The 16,066-nt window shown below is 35.1% G+C and overlaps 1 protein-coding gene across 6 annotated transcripts in view; it reads right to left on the bottom strand.

Annotated features, from left to right (window-relative positions):
* Window positions 1-13,616, bottom strand: part of FOXP4 (forkhead box P4) — a 215,572-nt gene extending 201,956 nt beyond the window's left edge. Inside the window, exon 1 of one of the 6 annotated variants that reach the window (XM_070745335.1) lies at window positions 12,950-13,616. The gene's annotated coding sequence lies outside the window, so the exon portion shown is untranslated. Of the gene's footprint in view, window positions 1-11,806; window positions 11,951-12,949 lie in introns of those variants that run through there. The other 5 variants (XM_070745334.1, XM_070745339.1, XM_070745337.1 and 2 more) reach the window with 5 other exon arrangements.
* Between the last annotated feature and the right edge of the window lie 2,450 nt (window positions 13,617-16,066).

Genomic DNA, 16,066 nt, shown 5'->3' with positions numbered 1-16,066 from the left:
AATTATCTGGGTAACTTTAACTATTTCTTTAACTTGTTCACACATGATGTTATTCCGCAAATAGTTTCCTTCATAACTCATTTTAATATTTGAAACTATTTAAGGTAAGAAATCAGAATTTAATTTGGCAACAAATCTTAATCTAGATTAAATCCTAAATATTTAATTTAGCTTTTCACACCTGAAACTCTGAACCCTATGTTTCTCTTGGCTTATTTTTAAGTGAGTCAGCACTCTTATCAATCCAAAAGTGCAAGCCAGGAGCATATTTAAAAGGTACTATTTTTCAGGTTAAATTTTACTTTTTTGCATTTTCTTTCCTATTCCTCTCTGATAACAACTGTCTGTATCTAGGTTTTCTCCAGGTCAAAAGCAGAAGAGAAGAATTGATCACTAAATGCAAATCATGTATCTGCTTCCCCAAACTACAAAAAATATCCATGTCACAGAAGGAAAACTTGCAAAGCTCAGAAAAATACACATGGGCAAAATATATACATTATATAAAAATTCACAGCCGTACCACCAAATTCACACAAACAGAAAATAACAAAAGGAACAATACAAACAAACCAGATGTAAACTTTACATTTCCCAGAGAAAAAAATTCATACCAACACTTCACCCCAAAGAAAACATAGGAAGATGCACAAAAATAAAAGTAACACAAATAATCCAATGTTGTTTTTAAATGGCACAAACACATACTTAACAAAAAGAAAATAATCTATAAAAATCCAAGAGCCCAGATTCATATGCATTAAAAAAAACATGCACTCATAAAATACCACATAAATACATAAGCAAAATATACTTGCCCCACAAATAAGCAAGCATAGAGGGGAAACTCCTGCATTATTATTAGGATGTTTGGGATATCCAGAGGTCCAGAGGTCTTCAAACCTGGCAACTTGTGAAGTCTTGTGGACTTCAACTCCCAGAATTCTGCAGCCAGCAAGTGGCAAGGTTTGGGGATCCCTCTCATAGTCTAACAATATTGGGGAAAAATATAGATGGAAAACATATTGGGAATTGGACAAACAGCCTCTGTAATGGTGAAAAAGCCAAACAAGCCATGTTTATTTTGCTCTTCTGCATGACTGTGAGTTGTCCAAAGAACAGCAGTGAAAACAAATCTTTCACCTATCATAATAGATAAATGAATGCAGCACCCATCTCAATTCTACATTCATCTATTGATGAAATAATCTGCCATAGAGAGGATATCAGTAAAACGAAGCAAAAAATACCATATTAAAAAAGTGTTAAGATCAATGAAAATACAAATTCAAAAATGTAAGTTCTTCATTTATAACATAAAGCAATCAAGTTCTTCCACATATGCAAAATAAACAGAAGGGGATACGGATTCATTTGAAATTAAGAAGGTAAACAGAAGTTGTTGTTTGTTATTTTCATTTTTAATTGAGAGTTTGGAAGAGAAAGAAATTATTCATTCTGCCAAGGATAACTTGGAGCAGTTACATGACATGAAGTTATTTGAGGTGCTTTCAAAGCAAATACATATTTTATTACCAAAGCATAATTTTATCAAAATAAACAAGGTAGGTAGGTAAGAAAGCTATTTCACTGAGTAAAATCTTTTTCAGTTTCAGTTCACCACAAAAATAAGCCTTTGTCCATTAAATATGATATTGTATAACATAGGGAACAAAAATAGGTGAAAAGAAAGTAATGGATGCAATTTATTAAATAATCTTAAAATCAGAACTTTAAAAAGAAGAGTCCTGGCTCCTCTGACTTCTTAAAAATCCCATTATAAAACTGAACAGTATAAAGTTCAAACAGACTTTTACCAGTCACTATGTCACTTGGTCTAACTAAAGTACAGATATGGATCTAAATGTACCACTTTAGATACATTTTGCAGAAAACTTTTTTCTAGGTGTTTTGCTTTGCTTTCAAGTGACTACATATTTTTGTTATTTTTCCTCATAGTTCTCCATCATGCAGTGCCAACTTTTCCCTTCTATTTACTGAAGAAGTCAGCCAGATTTTTCTTTTTTTTTCTTGAGGGAAGAGGAAAGAGTCTGTTAAGTTCGACTTGCTAAGAAAATATCTTGGCATTATGAACTGCCATACCCCTTCTGATTAATATATCCACCCTTGTAATAAACAAAGGCAGAGAGGAAAACCAGGGCACTGTTCATTACTGAGCAGACCCAACCTGCCAGATCCTGTAGCCAGAGTCTTAAGCCAATAGAGCTGACTTTGGGGAAGGAGAAAGGGACTTGCACAATTAAATATTTATTATTGCTGTAAATATTTGGTACTGGCAACAATTTGTCTTCCACTGGCTGCCAAGGACCACTATTGAGAAATTTAAGGAACCTTGACAAACAAATGTGAAGCAATTACAAGATATAAAGGAAAATACTCTTTAAAACAGCAGTGATGTGGTGGTAGATTTAGACACTTCCTGTAATTGTAACAAGATGGCAGGGGAGTAATATCATGTCTCTATATAAATTGAGTCCTCTATCAGCACATGATGCAGAATGAGAAAAAGAGTAAAAATGAAAAAAAAAACAACCAAAGAACAACTAAAGTTCTAAGATCAGGATAAGCTGGGAAAGCCATACTGGATCTCAGTGCTCTTCTGAGTAATTTTTATTGAAATTAGTTCCCAAAACTATACTTTGTGGCTAGTTAGATTAAGTTTCCCTCCTATTTTAATTAGAAACAATTTATGTCAAATATTGTACCACCCTAGAGACAACACTGGAATTAGAACCAATCATTGGGTGTTTCTTAATGGTACAATTTCTATTGCCCTGACTAGTCAAAAGACAAGCAACTTCAGCCTGAGTTGAAATAAGATTATTTCTTAAATTCCATTGATTAAGATTGTTAAGGGATTGATGTCTTCGTCATATTGCAGAATAAATTCTACAAATAACTGCTATTTTTTAAATTTTCATTATAATACAAACAAAACAAAACATATAGACATACTTATATATATACAGGTTAAATTTGCTTAATATTTTATACTTTACAATTCTGTTTCTAGTAGTTCATTTCCTTCCCTTAAACATTAGTTCAGTTTTTTATTTTTTTTCTGTCCAATTATATAGTTTCCCCCAAACTGTATAGTAGTCCTTATTTTGTTTATTCTGTAATTCATATGTTAATTTACTTAATTTAGCACAGGCTAACATTTTCCTAATCACTATTTCTTCATTTGGTATATTTTGTTGTTTCCAAGTTTGTGCGAACACCAACCTTGCTGATGTTAATATATGAGTTATTAAATAGTAGTCTTCTTTGCTATGCTGTCCTCTGATTATTCCCAACAGATACCTTTCCGGTTTCATTTCCAATTGATAATTTAATATTTCTTTCAACCAATTTTGAATCCTAGACCAAAATCTTTCTGCTTCCGGACATAACCACCAAATGTGATAGTACGTTCCAATGGCAGATTTGCATTTCCAGCACTTATTACTTATATTTGGATGGATTTTGGCTAGACGTGCTGGAGCATAATGCCACCAATAAAACATCTTGTGTAAATTCTCTTTATATGATACTGACAGTCATCTTATAATTAATTTTCCATAATTTTTCCCAATCATCTAGCTGAATAGAGTAACCAAAATTTGTCATCCATGCTATCATGTTATGTTTAACTATTTCCTCTGTATTTTCATAGTTTAGTAAATAACCGTACATTTTGAAAATAATTTTTTTATCTGGTCCTATTAAAATTTTATCTATTTCACTAGGTTTTTTACATATTCCGAATTCAATTAGATCTTTTTTATATCTACTTTGTACCTGAAAATATGGTAACCAATCTAACTCCAGGCCTTCACTTTTAAGATTTTCTCTGGATTTTAAGACTCCCTTGGAATCAAGAAGTTCTCCATATATTTTAATTGGATTTTTATTGATTATATTCGGGTGTATTTGAGCTTCCAATGTAGATAACCATCTAGGCACTTCTCCGTAGTGTTTTTTTCTTACTTTTCTCCAGTATTCAAGTAGAATATTCCGTATCTGGTGTTGTCTAAATTGTGAATGTTTGATACACTCTCTTTCCCACAGGTGTGAGTGCCATCCCTCATTAATATGATGTCCTTCTATTGCTAAGATTCTAATGTTCTCCAATTTAATCCATTCTTTAATCCACAAAAATATTGTAGCCTGGTAATATAATTCTAAGTTCGGAAGACCAAATCTTCCTCTCAGTCTTGAATCCTGCAGTGCTTTGATACTTATCCTTGGTTTTTTATTATGCCAAATAAATTTAGAGATTGTTCTATTTATTTTCGAGAAAAATTTTTATCCAATTGAATTGGTGCCGTTTGAAAGGGGTACAGCCATCTCGGAAGTATATTAGATTTTATAGTATTAATCCTTCCCATTAAAAGTATTTTCAAATAGGAAAAAAAATTAAATACCTAGGACTTTGGCTCACATCTAGATATTTGTCTTTAAAAGAATTAAATTATATGAAACTTTTAAACAGAACCAAAGAAGACCTAGAAAAATGGTCCAAATTAAATATATCTTTAATACAAATAACTGCTAATTATTAAGTTTCACTCACTTGATTTTTAGCATCATCATTTTCCAATCGATATCTTACAAATAAGGATCTAAACTACTTCCCAAATGCAGTCAACCTTTTTCCATGTAAAACAGTGTTTCATATCTTAAATCAGTTTGATACAGCAAGGTGCACAAAGAGATTTGTGTAGATGTTACAAAGCAGCCTTCACCAATTCTGCTCTCTCAGATATATTCAAGCCAACATTAAGAACTTGCAATCAACAATAATATTGGAACAAGTACATAAGAGGCACCCAACTTAAGTAATAGACATACTTGACACAAGTTTAGACTACTAGAACTGCATCTTATCTGCCACAAATCAGGAATCTAACTTTAGCCCCAAAGTCCATTTTTCATCTACAATAACTTGTGAAATTTAAAATGGTCTGAGGTCACCATGAGTGGACTTCCATAAAATGACTAAGTGATCAGTTAACTTTTGGTACTGCAATAAATCCTAAATTCAGAATATACTCAGAGGAATTTTTTTTTAGTTTTAAATATATATTATATCAGAATCGGTAGATATGTCCTGACATTTGAAGCAGTTTTGCAATAAATACAATATTTACCTACCTTGATATAAAGTACTATATTGGAAGGGATGCTAAATATCAGCTGTTTGTAAAGATAGAGAAGCTTTCTTTTCATCACATCCCTAAAGGCATATTTCCTTCATTAAAAAAACCCTAGCTATTCCTATGTCATGCCAATAACTGAAATTCTATAATTTCATTTTGTAGAACTAAAGAATCTACAATACTATTTTCCATTTCCCCTTTTTAGTTATTTCTATATTAGAATCGGAAAAATGCCTTTCCTTTACACACCTCAACAACTTCAAGCTTCCTTTACTGTATTCGGGGAATTACACATTTTACAAAAATTCTAAAAGATCTATTCCATCTTCAAGGAGTTCCTTGCCATTCGGACCATAAACTGGGATTACCCTTTTCTTATAATGAAATTAGACAATTCCTTTAATGAAGGACTAAGAATACAGATTATGGTTAGCAAAATACATGTTTGAATTAAATATACCTGTAATTTAGTAACTATTATAAAATCACTACTTTTAAGATGGTCTGAGCTTTTAAAATATATAGAAATTTTTTAATGTCAAAAGGTACACACAATTTGCTATTTTCAAATTTATTTTAAACAAATCCCGTAATTCCTTAAGGAATACAACATAAGATGTGCTCATGGGACCAGATTATAGATTCATATTTGGACTTAATTCTTCACCAAAATTAGCTTTCTTATCAGCCTCAAAAATAGTTTGTACCGTCCAACAAAGTTGCAGCTTGGCATGAAATGGAGTATTTATATTACTACTTAGCCAAATTCAAATTTCAACCCAAGCTAAAAACAGAGTCATCATGCATGCCAAATCTCCTTCAACAATGCTTGTGAAAATCAACTCTTTATTATTCCAGCTCTGCCTGGAGTTATGGAAGTAATTCAGCAACACTCTTCCTTTTCTGCCTTTGTTTTTTTTAAACTTTTTTTTAATGGGGTCATGGGGGATTGAAGCAGGGTCCTAAGTTCCTGGGTACTCATTCTGGACTTTTAAAAGGGTATAGTCAGGGCCTACCTCCATCTGCACAGATGGATAAATTCCCTAAAACTGCTTTGTTCACTCCTGCATGTGTGAGTCATTACACAAAGAGTTTCCGTTTGAAAGGATCAAATACCGCCAAATAAATCCAGAAACATGTTAGTTCCTATCCTGCCCTCAAGGAACACACTATATACATGCTCTGTAGTCTTACACCACATATGCACATGGATCATTTTATCTTTTTAATGTATAATGCTGCATGCATTCCCCTATGCACCTACACTTCAGTTCCATCTTTTTATGCAGGTAAGTAGCAGTTTCTTTTAAATTTCACCAAGTTGCTATAGCCAAGATATTGCAACCGGCACATTTGAAAAATAACATTTGAGTCTTTAAGTATGAAGATCTAATCAATATGTAAACAATGCACACTACACTTCCAATTCTTCATAATTTGTAAGATTCTTGCTAACTACATATGTATTGCATGTATTTCTTAGTAAATCGTTTTGGAATGAATTCTTCCTGTTTGCTGTCAGCTCCCATCTTAACTGTGTGATGTTAGATGTACAGTCAGGTCAATAAGTTAGAATAAAATGCTTACCAAATACATCAAAGAAAGTGGCTATTCTCCTTTTACTCAAATCCTTAGTAGTTTATATTTTTCTGTAAATGCCTACAGTACTTAAACGAATCTAAGTTTTAACATAGTTAAAATACAGCTAGAAGATTTATAGGAATTCCAAAAAGAAATCAAAAATTCTGATATTTTCCCATTTATTTACTGCAAGTTTTCTCACTGAGGGGTAACAAGGAGGTTCAAAGAACATGGGAATAAAAGGATTTGATCCTGTCTCCTTTCAAAGACACAAAGGATATGAAATAAATGCAGACTGTTTGGTGATAAATACTGATAATGCTGTAAAGGCAATTCAGCAGAGCATGTTATAGAATACAATAATTTTAAAAATCTGGCAATAGTGCTCACAGCTCAATCCAACAATCCCACTAACCTGATGTACTTGCATTTTATCTTCAGTAATCATTCTTCCATACAGAATAAACAAAATGAGAAATCAGGTTTATGCTATGAATCACAGCTCTATGAACTTTAGTTCACCCTACACAAATACATCTTCAAATGCACAATTACACTTTTAAATGTTTTCTTCTTCCTTTTTTGGGTAGTTAAATTGTTCCATGGATACCCCAATTTTAAGAAAAGATACTTTAAATAGATTAAAATTCAATAATAATAGTTAAATTCACACATAACACATGCTAAGAATTTGTTAGAAAAAATCAGCTCAGTAGGTCTCTACTTACATTCTTGATTAAATTTATTGAAAATCCTTCGGCCATAAGATTTTTTTTAAATGGGGGGGGGGCATTATTTTAAATTTCATGTGCAAACTATATATCCCAGGACTAAAACTGCTCCATGGACAAAACAAAGTCCAATAAGAAAAATAACATTCGCAATTTAAAAAGAAAATGAACATTTCAAAAGCTTTTGATTAGTATAGAAAACTGTTTATAGCTAACAAAGAACATAACTTCTAAGGACCAACAGTCAAAAAATGTAACTAAGACAAAGTAAGGCTAAGAGTAGCTGACAAATTTGAAGCATAGCCATGAAATGTGAAATTAGCAAATTTCGACAAAATTTAAAGTAAACTTTTAAAGTAAGTTTATTTTAGAATACACTTACATATTACTCACATTTCCCAGAAGAAAGATTTTTAGTTCTCACTTAACTTTAAATCATCACTCCTTCCTATCAAACATTTGGGAGGTGTGCTTTAACCTGCCGTGCAGCAATTACTCACAGAATAAGGAGGAAATCACTCAGCCCTGGAGGCAAGTGAAGTAGCCAAGTTTGAAAGGTGGCATCCTGTTCTATCCAAGAGTACAACAATGTGGAATGGAAAATAATTAAATCAAAATGGGCAACACTGGGATTTGAAGTTGCTGATAAATAATGCTAAAAATGTTTGATGCCTCTGAAGAAACAATATACTTTTGCAGTCAAAAGCGACCTTCTCCATAAGGAATTAATAAAGTAACCTATTTCTACCTTAAAGTTTGATCATTAAGAGCCTGCAAACAATGTCTTGCAGAACTTCAAAATCAAGTATCTTTGTAGCATTAAGTTGCCTTTTAAAGCACAGATGTGCAATTCTAGGGAGAGAAAATGCCTTCCTTAGTAAGAAACACGCTTGCTAGCAGGGGAGATTTGAAGAAGGAAATCCCTGCCCCCCCCCCTCTTCTCTCTCCTCTTCAACTTTTTGAGAGGGAAAAAAACTTGCCTGCTGTGGTAGAGGTCAGGTAAAAATGTACACAATTCCATTCTTTCTATAGAGACTCACAGTATAATAAATAAATAACATACATGGGTAATCTATGTGTGCCTCTTTCCCACATTCCGTCTTCTGTAACATATAGGTTAAAAAATTTCCACTACCCTACTTCTGAAATATAAACAAAGATTTGATTAAAACTATTGTATATACACTTTCCTGGAATTAAGCTCCATTAAACATAATGAGATTAATTTCTAAGTAAGTATGCATAGGATTGGACCATAAAATGCAACAGAATCTTTTCCTTTTCCAATCTTCTCCTCCACATATAACAGAAATATATTTTCAGCTTACCTCCCCACCCCTCCTCCCCTATTCCAACCCCACAGCAAGACACACACAAACATTATCAGATTCAAAAGCATCCCCTGTGCCAGGAGAAAAGAAATGCTCCTAGGCTTCTTTGGGCAAAAACTTCACAACTGACTGCACATAGTTCCCGGCTTGGTTATTAGAAACGAAAAAGAGAAAGCGCCTCAAGTGCTTATTTTATTTGCTCTTTGCTTTATAGATTTTTTTCCTAGTCTTAAAAAAATCCTTCTTTCTTATACGGGAAATCTGAGTTAGGAGCACACCAAAATTCTTCTCTGTTCTTGATTTTAATCTCCTCTAATAAAGGAACAATAAACGGAAATGTTAATTATTAAATTTAAATGGATAAGCTACCCATTTAAACAATTTTCTCATTGACATCCTTTAGTCCTAAACCCAGTCTTTTTTATTATAATTTTAAAATGTGTGGCATTAGGATAACAGGGTGCTCAGCACCATTATGGTTTAAAAAGTTATCAGTCTGAGAATAATGGAATTCAATGCCAATTTCCTAATTTTCTTACAATATTGTGCAACGGACCTGTGATAAGACATCCTTACATATTCTGAAGTTCTTTCCTACCTCAATGCTTTTTTTTTTTGATCTGGCATATAATGCATAAATGAATAGAGTACCCAGGATTTTGATAAATGTTCCCAAATTAATTTTATGAAACATCGCATACATTAAAACTGTTGTACTTTTAGGAAATTATTTTTACTATACTCTGCACATTTCAGATTTACATATAAATTATACACAGACATACACACCAAATATTCATTCAAGGACTCAACTGAACTTTGAATAACTTTCTAAGAAATCTCCAAAATATAGATTGAATGACTTTTAATACATCCAATCCCACATGAAAAAAAATAATTTTCTTAATCATTTTTCAGTTCTAATTTGGTTTGCACAATAAATAATATATCTGATCCAGATTGTTTTCTGCCCAGTTTCATAGAATCTGCCTGATTTTTTTTTACTAATTTAGAATGAAAAAGATTAAATATTCTGAAATCAAATTATCTGAAGATCACTTACCTTTAGATTTTAGTTTTACTTTAAAATACAATAAAAATCAAGAGTACTGCTACTGCTTCATTGCAGCACTGGAATGTTTTATACCATTTAGAAGTTACTGATTTTACTTCTATATGTATATAGGATTAAATAAAGTTAATTTTGTATGAACTTTCTCAATAGAGTGCTCAATGCTGTTACCAGCTAACACATACAACCAATGAGTTCTATTGGCTGAAGGTTAATATCATACACTATGTAAATTTCATACAAAATGGCCTATTAGCGGAACAAGTCCCTTTCTTGTAATAGTACTACATTAATATTCTACATTATTATATCAAGCAATATTTCTATTTCTTGTCCCTACCCCCACATCCAATATCTGAAAATATTGAAGTACTAATCTAGAGCTAAAAAGTGGAATTTTCTAGAGTAGAAGACTGCCTTATAAACTTTACCTTCAAGAGACAAATGCAATTTTTGGCTGCAGCATATATTTGAAGTTGTCAATGAACTCTGGAAAGCGATATATAAATAAAGGTCTTACATGAAGGGGTCCAACACATTTCTCTTAATACCGTACTTAAAAAAGAATATACAGTAATGCCTATTCCTATGCAACATGTATTATGAATTTGAGGAGAATGTGTTTAAACAGTTTTAAACAAAAAACGAAATTCAAGACAAAGTGTTTGTTCCAGGTACATACTAAAAATGGAAGATGCCAACATTAACAAATTCTTATCAAAGAAAAAAATTCTGCATTGTATTTAAACTGATCTGTCTTACAAAATTTTGTATAAGGGTGGCATAAACATATGTGTAGAAAAACTAGTGGGGGGGACTCAGAACTTTAGCAATAAGGGCAGGAAATAAACCTACTATTTGCTCCTATTGTGGGAAAATGAATATTATAAAGATGGATTAATACATTTCATAAATCTATGCAAATCATAATTGTTTCAATAGATTGCTTGAAACTTCTCAATTGCTCAAAGAAACGGGATACTGGCTGAGATTAACTGGGCTATAGTCAAGGAACTAAATATCCAATCTGAAACAATTGCATAATTGTCCGTTTAAGATTCATTTTAATAATGAAATTTTGATTTTCAATTTTTTAAAAATTAGAAATCTCAGCTGATGCACTGAACAATGTTATTTCAAGTGCTGCTCCTTCTGCTATTTACATTTGAATCAACATTATACATTTGTATCGTTGTATCATCACTTCTTCCATTTGAGAGAGAATTAGAAATTAGAATACTATATTAGGGATAATAACATATCCAGTAGTTTCTCTGATACTTTTACCCTAAACTAACATTTCTAATCATAGGTGACATTAAAAAGAAGGAAAGCCAACAAGAAAATGATGCCACACTGACTTGACGGAGCTTCTTTGACAGTGTTATATTCTGCGCAATATTAAAAAAATATGTAAAACAAAGCCTCCTTTAAAGTCATAGTAAAAGGAAACGTTCTTTTCTAACTTTTATTCCACCTACACTTTTAAAAAAAACCAGACCTATTAAATAAAAAAAAGTTGTTTACAATCAAATCATTTAAAATTTAGTCCAACTGAGGCTTTTTAAAAACTATTTAATGTTTTTTGACCATCCCAACAGTTTTTACAATCCCAAACAAGAACGAACCCAAAAGCTGGATTTTGTTTTGGGGTTGTTGGGGTTTTTTGTTTTTGTTTTTGGCTAGGGAAGAATTTGAACCAAGTTACTACTGCCAGAAAAAGTTACTCCAAGAAGTAAAGTTGAAAGGGGGGAATTGGGGGGGACAGCAGGATTAAACCGTCCCGATGCGAAGCTTTCCCCTCTCCCTCCCCTCCCCCACCCCGGTGTGTACTCAAGACGGCCATCAACGCGGAAAAGAAGAAAAAAAAACCTCGGAGTCAACCCGTCCTGTCAATCACAATAAATTGTAATTCACAGACACACTTACCGAACTGATTGATCTGGAGAAAAACCCCAAAGCGGTTTTTGCAACATCTTCTCTTCCCTCCACCCACCCCAACCCCTCGTCGCGTTCACACACACACATACAAAAAAACAGCCAAATACACTCTCACTCACCCCCCTCACACTCACGCGCACGCACGCTCGCCGCTTCTTCCTTCATTTTTTTTTCTCCCCCCACAGGCAAAGATCCTCCTATCTCTCTGCCTCCTTGCCGCCGCCGCCGCCCCCGAACAAAGAGGAAGTCTTTCCAACGTGCCACTTTCGTCGCCGGCCGATGCCCCATTCATGCCGGGAGGGTGTGTGTGAGGGGGACGGTTGGGTCCGCACCCCCTCAAAACAACCCCCGGGCTCGGCCAAAAAAAAAACCCAGCCGAAAAGTTGGCCTCCCTCAGGAACCTTTTTTTTTTCTTTGTCTTTCGCTCGCCTCAGAAGTCCCGGGTGCCCCGAAACTTTCACGCGTCGCGTCAGCAGGGAAAACACACAAACACACACACGTACAACCGCCGAGAAATCCAAAGCAAACCAACTCGGAGCGGCGGGCAGCCGTCGCCTTCCGAGCGGCTTCTCCACATAGGTTCGCGCCGCCGCTTCTCTCCCACCCCCCCACCTCATGCAGCCCCGCGACATTTTTAAAAGGGTTTCTCCCTCCCCCACCCCCCAGGCTCTCCTTTGAGGAAGGACACGGGTCGGTGGGAGAAAAGTGTGCGGAGGGGGGGGGAGAGAAGGAACCAACAAAGCAAGAAATCTCAGTTCTCCCCTGACACCTGTTTTCCAAAACACCTGGAGGGGGGGAGGGAGACTGGGGGGCGCGGGAGAGAGAAACACCAGCTCGGCCAGTTGAGCAACTTTACGCGTCCTTCCCCCCTTCTCTCCCCGAGCGCAAAAAAAAATAATGGGTAATTTCTCGAGACTTTCAACGCGAGAACGGTCCTTGCTTGGAAAATAAAATAAAAATAAAGAGGAAGGAACTACAAAAAAAAAAAAAGGTCCCCTTTCGCCCGGATTCAAACAAAAAAAAAAGTCAACCAACAATGAAAGTTTTCGGAGAATCGGGGAAAGAGGGGAATGGAGGGGGGGGGGAGAAGAGAGGCCGCTGGGAGGGGGGGCCTTAAGAAATCCTACCAACCTGTGGTTTTTTTGGATCTTTTTAAACGGCGCCCCGGAACCGAGAGTCAACTTTTAACACCCCCCCACTCGGCGCATGTGCCTGGCTGCCTCGCTTTCTTGCTGCCTTTTTGCTGCTTTGCCGCCGTCGCCGCCTCCAGCTTCGTCCCTTTTGCGGTGCAGAAAATGCCCGAGATCCCCCAAAGTTAAAACACCTCGGAGACAAAGAGGAGGGGGGGAGAAGAGAGAGAGAGAAAGAGAGAGAAAGAAAGAAAGAGAAAGAGGCCGAGAGAGAGAGAAAAGAAAAGAAAGCTCTAACACAGTTCGGGCATGGTCATACTTTTCTCCTGCTCAAGCTTTTTTCCCCCCCGCTGTTTTCTTCTCTCGTAGCGTAGTGGGGCCGGGGGGGCTGCGCCCGCTTCTTCCTTCTCCTCTTCCGTTTTCCTCAATGGAAGTCTCAAGGGGTGTGTGTGCCGGGAGGGGGGGAGTCAATCTCTACGCCGCGGGTCCCTCCTCTCCTCTCTGTCCCATTCAGACGGGGAGATCGGCGTCTAATCGCAGGGGTTGTGTCTGCGCTGGAGATGTGACTTGAGAGCTTGGGAAAAGGGAGGGGTGGGAGAGCGAGTTACTTCCAGTTTTACCATAATTCCTCTAAAGCAGGTGCAGCTCCGTTTTCAAGGTCCTGAATGGGAGAGGAAGCCGAGGGGGGAGATAAAAGAGGCGAAGGAGAGGGGAAGGGACGCTATTTGAAGCCGGGGGGAGTTAAAAGGAAACGGAGGCCTCTCTTTGCGTGATCTGTCAAGTCACTTTGGGGCCTTTTTAAAGTTACCTGAGGGGGCTGCTGCTTTCTCCAGGCTGCCGAATATAGATAGTGAAGGCGACCCGTACTTAACTCTCTTCTGCCTTTCTCCTTGTTTTGCTCCTCTATGCTTAAATTAATGGCCAGTGTGATGAATTAATCCCTAAAAGAATGCAGATATCGAGTTTGTCGTTCGTAAAGTGGCCTATGGAATGATTGGGTCCTAGCCGATCAATTTTAAACTAAGCACTTCACTGTGTAAAATCTATTCAACAAACCTTCATGTATAATTTATTTTATTTATTTTATTTATTTGTCAAATATATTTGTCATATATATATATATATATATATATATATATATACACACAGGAAGAAACCCGAATATGCCAAGACCTTCATATATATATATATATATATATTATATATATTTATATATATATATATATATATATATATATATATATATATATATATTTATATATATATATAAATCAAACTTCTTTGAAATCAAACTGTCTACTTAGGGAGCAACACTGATTGACAATCAATTTCACATGTTGTCAACCCATTCAACTTTGTACAGAACAAAGTATTCAATGAGAATATTTCATTCATTCAGATCTAGGATGTGTTCTTTGAGTGTTCCCTTTATTTTTTTTTTATACACACAGGAAGAAACCCGAATATGCCAAGACCTTCATATATATATATATATATATATATATTATATATATATATATATATTATATATATATATATTTATATATATATATAAATCAAACTTCTTTGAAATCAAACTGTCTACTTAGGGAGCAACACTGATTGACAATCAATTTCACATGTTGTCAACCCATTCAACTTTGTACAGAACAAAGTATTCAATGAGAATATTTCATTCATTCAGATCTAGGATGTGTTCTTTGAGTGTTCCCTTTATTTTTTTTTTTGAGCAGTGTATAGTTTGTATAAATATAACATACGTTAAAAAGTAATGATAAAAGAGGGCAATAGGACAGTAGGACAGGGACGGTAGGCACAGTGGTGCTCTTATGCATGCCCCTTACAGACCTCTTAGAAACCGGGAGAGGTTGACCATAGATAATCTAATGTTAAAGTTTTTGGGGTTTGGGGAAGAAACCACAGAGTCAGATAGTGCATTCCAGGCATTGATCGCTCTATGGCTGAAGTCGTATTTTCTGCAGTCCAGTTTGAATCCTTCCACTTGCATAATACAGATGCAAGTAGGAGGATTTACTTCAAGATGTGCATGCAGAGATGCATACTGGAGATCTGGCGTGTGTGTGAAGCACAAAGTTCATACAAAGACCACAGAATGAATAAAGAATTTTCACATGTGAAGCTTAACTGTATCATTACACATCTCACATCCCCTAATGCCAATATCAACACTTTACGACTTTCCTGCACTTCGCCTTCTGCAAAAAGGTTCGCATGACTGCATATAGACACAGTGGGAAGCTCAGTTTTAGGTTTCATGTTGATGCAGGAAAATGTTCAAAACTCAAGACTGAAGTAGAAGATGAGCATTGGTTGTGCCCTAAAATCAAGCTATATGATAGAAAAAACATAGTAAGATGAGAGCAGTGTGGAAACCTTTGCAATTTTTATTTGTTCATTTTAGACACTCCTTTTAACTTCCTTAAAATTGCATTCTATCTAAAGTTATACAGGAGTAAATAAAATGAATTACTTTGGAGTACAGTTCACACTGTAAAAGTTATTTTTCTAGAATTTTGGTCTGATTGAAACCAGGTCAATAGGTATGCTGGGGATTAGTTTGTAAAAATATAGGGGGGGGAGTTATTTACTACAAATGGATATATTGCAAACAGACAATGTATTTTCAATAGCATTATTTTAATTTACAATCAGATACTTAAAAGTGCAGATAATAAATTTCTTTGTCAGTATTAAATAGCCTGACTGAGCATGCTAGTTCTATACTTAACAAGTACCTTCTTCCAATTGCATTGAATTAAAGGTATATAAAATATAAATATATATTATATGCTGTATATAATTATATGCTGTTTTTTATCACTGTTGTTGGCCGCCCCGAGTCTAAGGAGAGGGGCGGCATACAAATCCAAACAATCAATAAATAAATAAACAAACAAACAAACAAATAAATATATTTATAATATAAAACAGTTTACAACATTTTGCTTTTTTTTTCAGACTGAAAACAATGTAATCTGTAAGTCACTTTTTCTCGCTATTTTCTTTTTATGAGGCTGGGCTGGCATCAAGGAATTATGAATCTCAAAGAAGCAATGCTGGTAAGAATGGGAGTGTCCAAAATAATAGTGAAAGTTGC

Source organism: Erythrolamprus reginae, chromosome 3 (assembly GCF_031021105.1).
Source record: "Erythrolamprus reginae isolate rEryReg1 chromosome 3, rEryReg1.hap1, whole genome shotgun sequence".
Taxonomy (NCBI): domain Eukaryota; kingdom Metazoa; phylum Chordata; class Lepidosauria; order Squamata; family Dipsadidae; genus Erythrolamprus; species Erythrolamprus reginae.
This window is presented reverse-complemented; position numbering and strand designations above follow the sequence as displayed.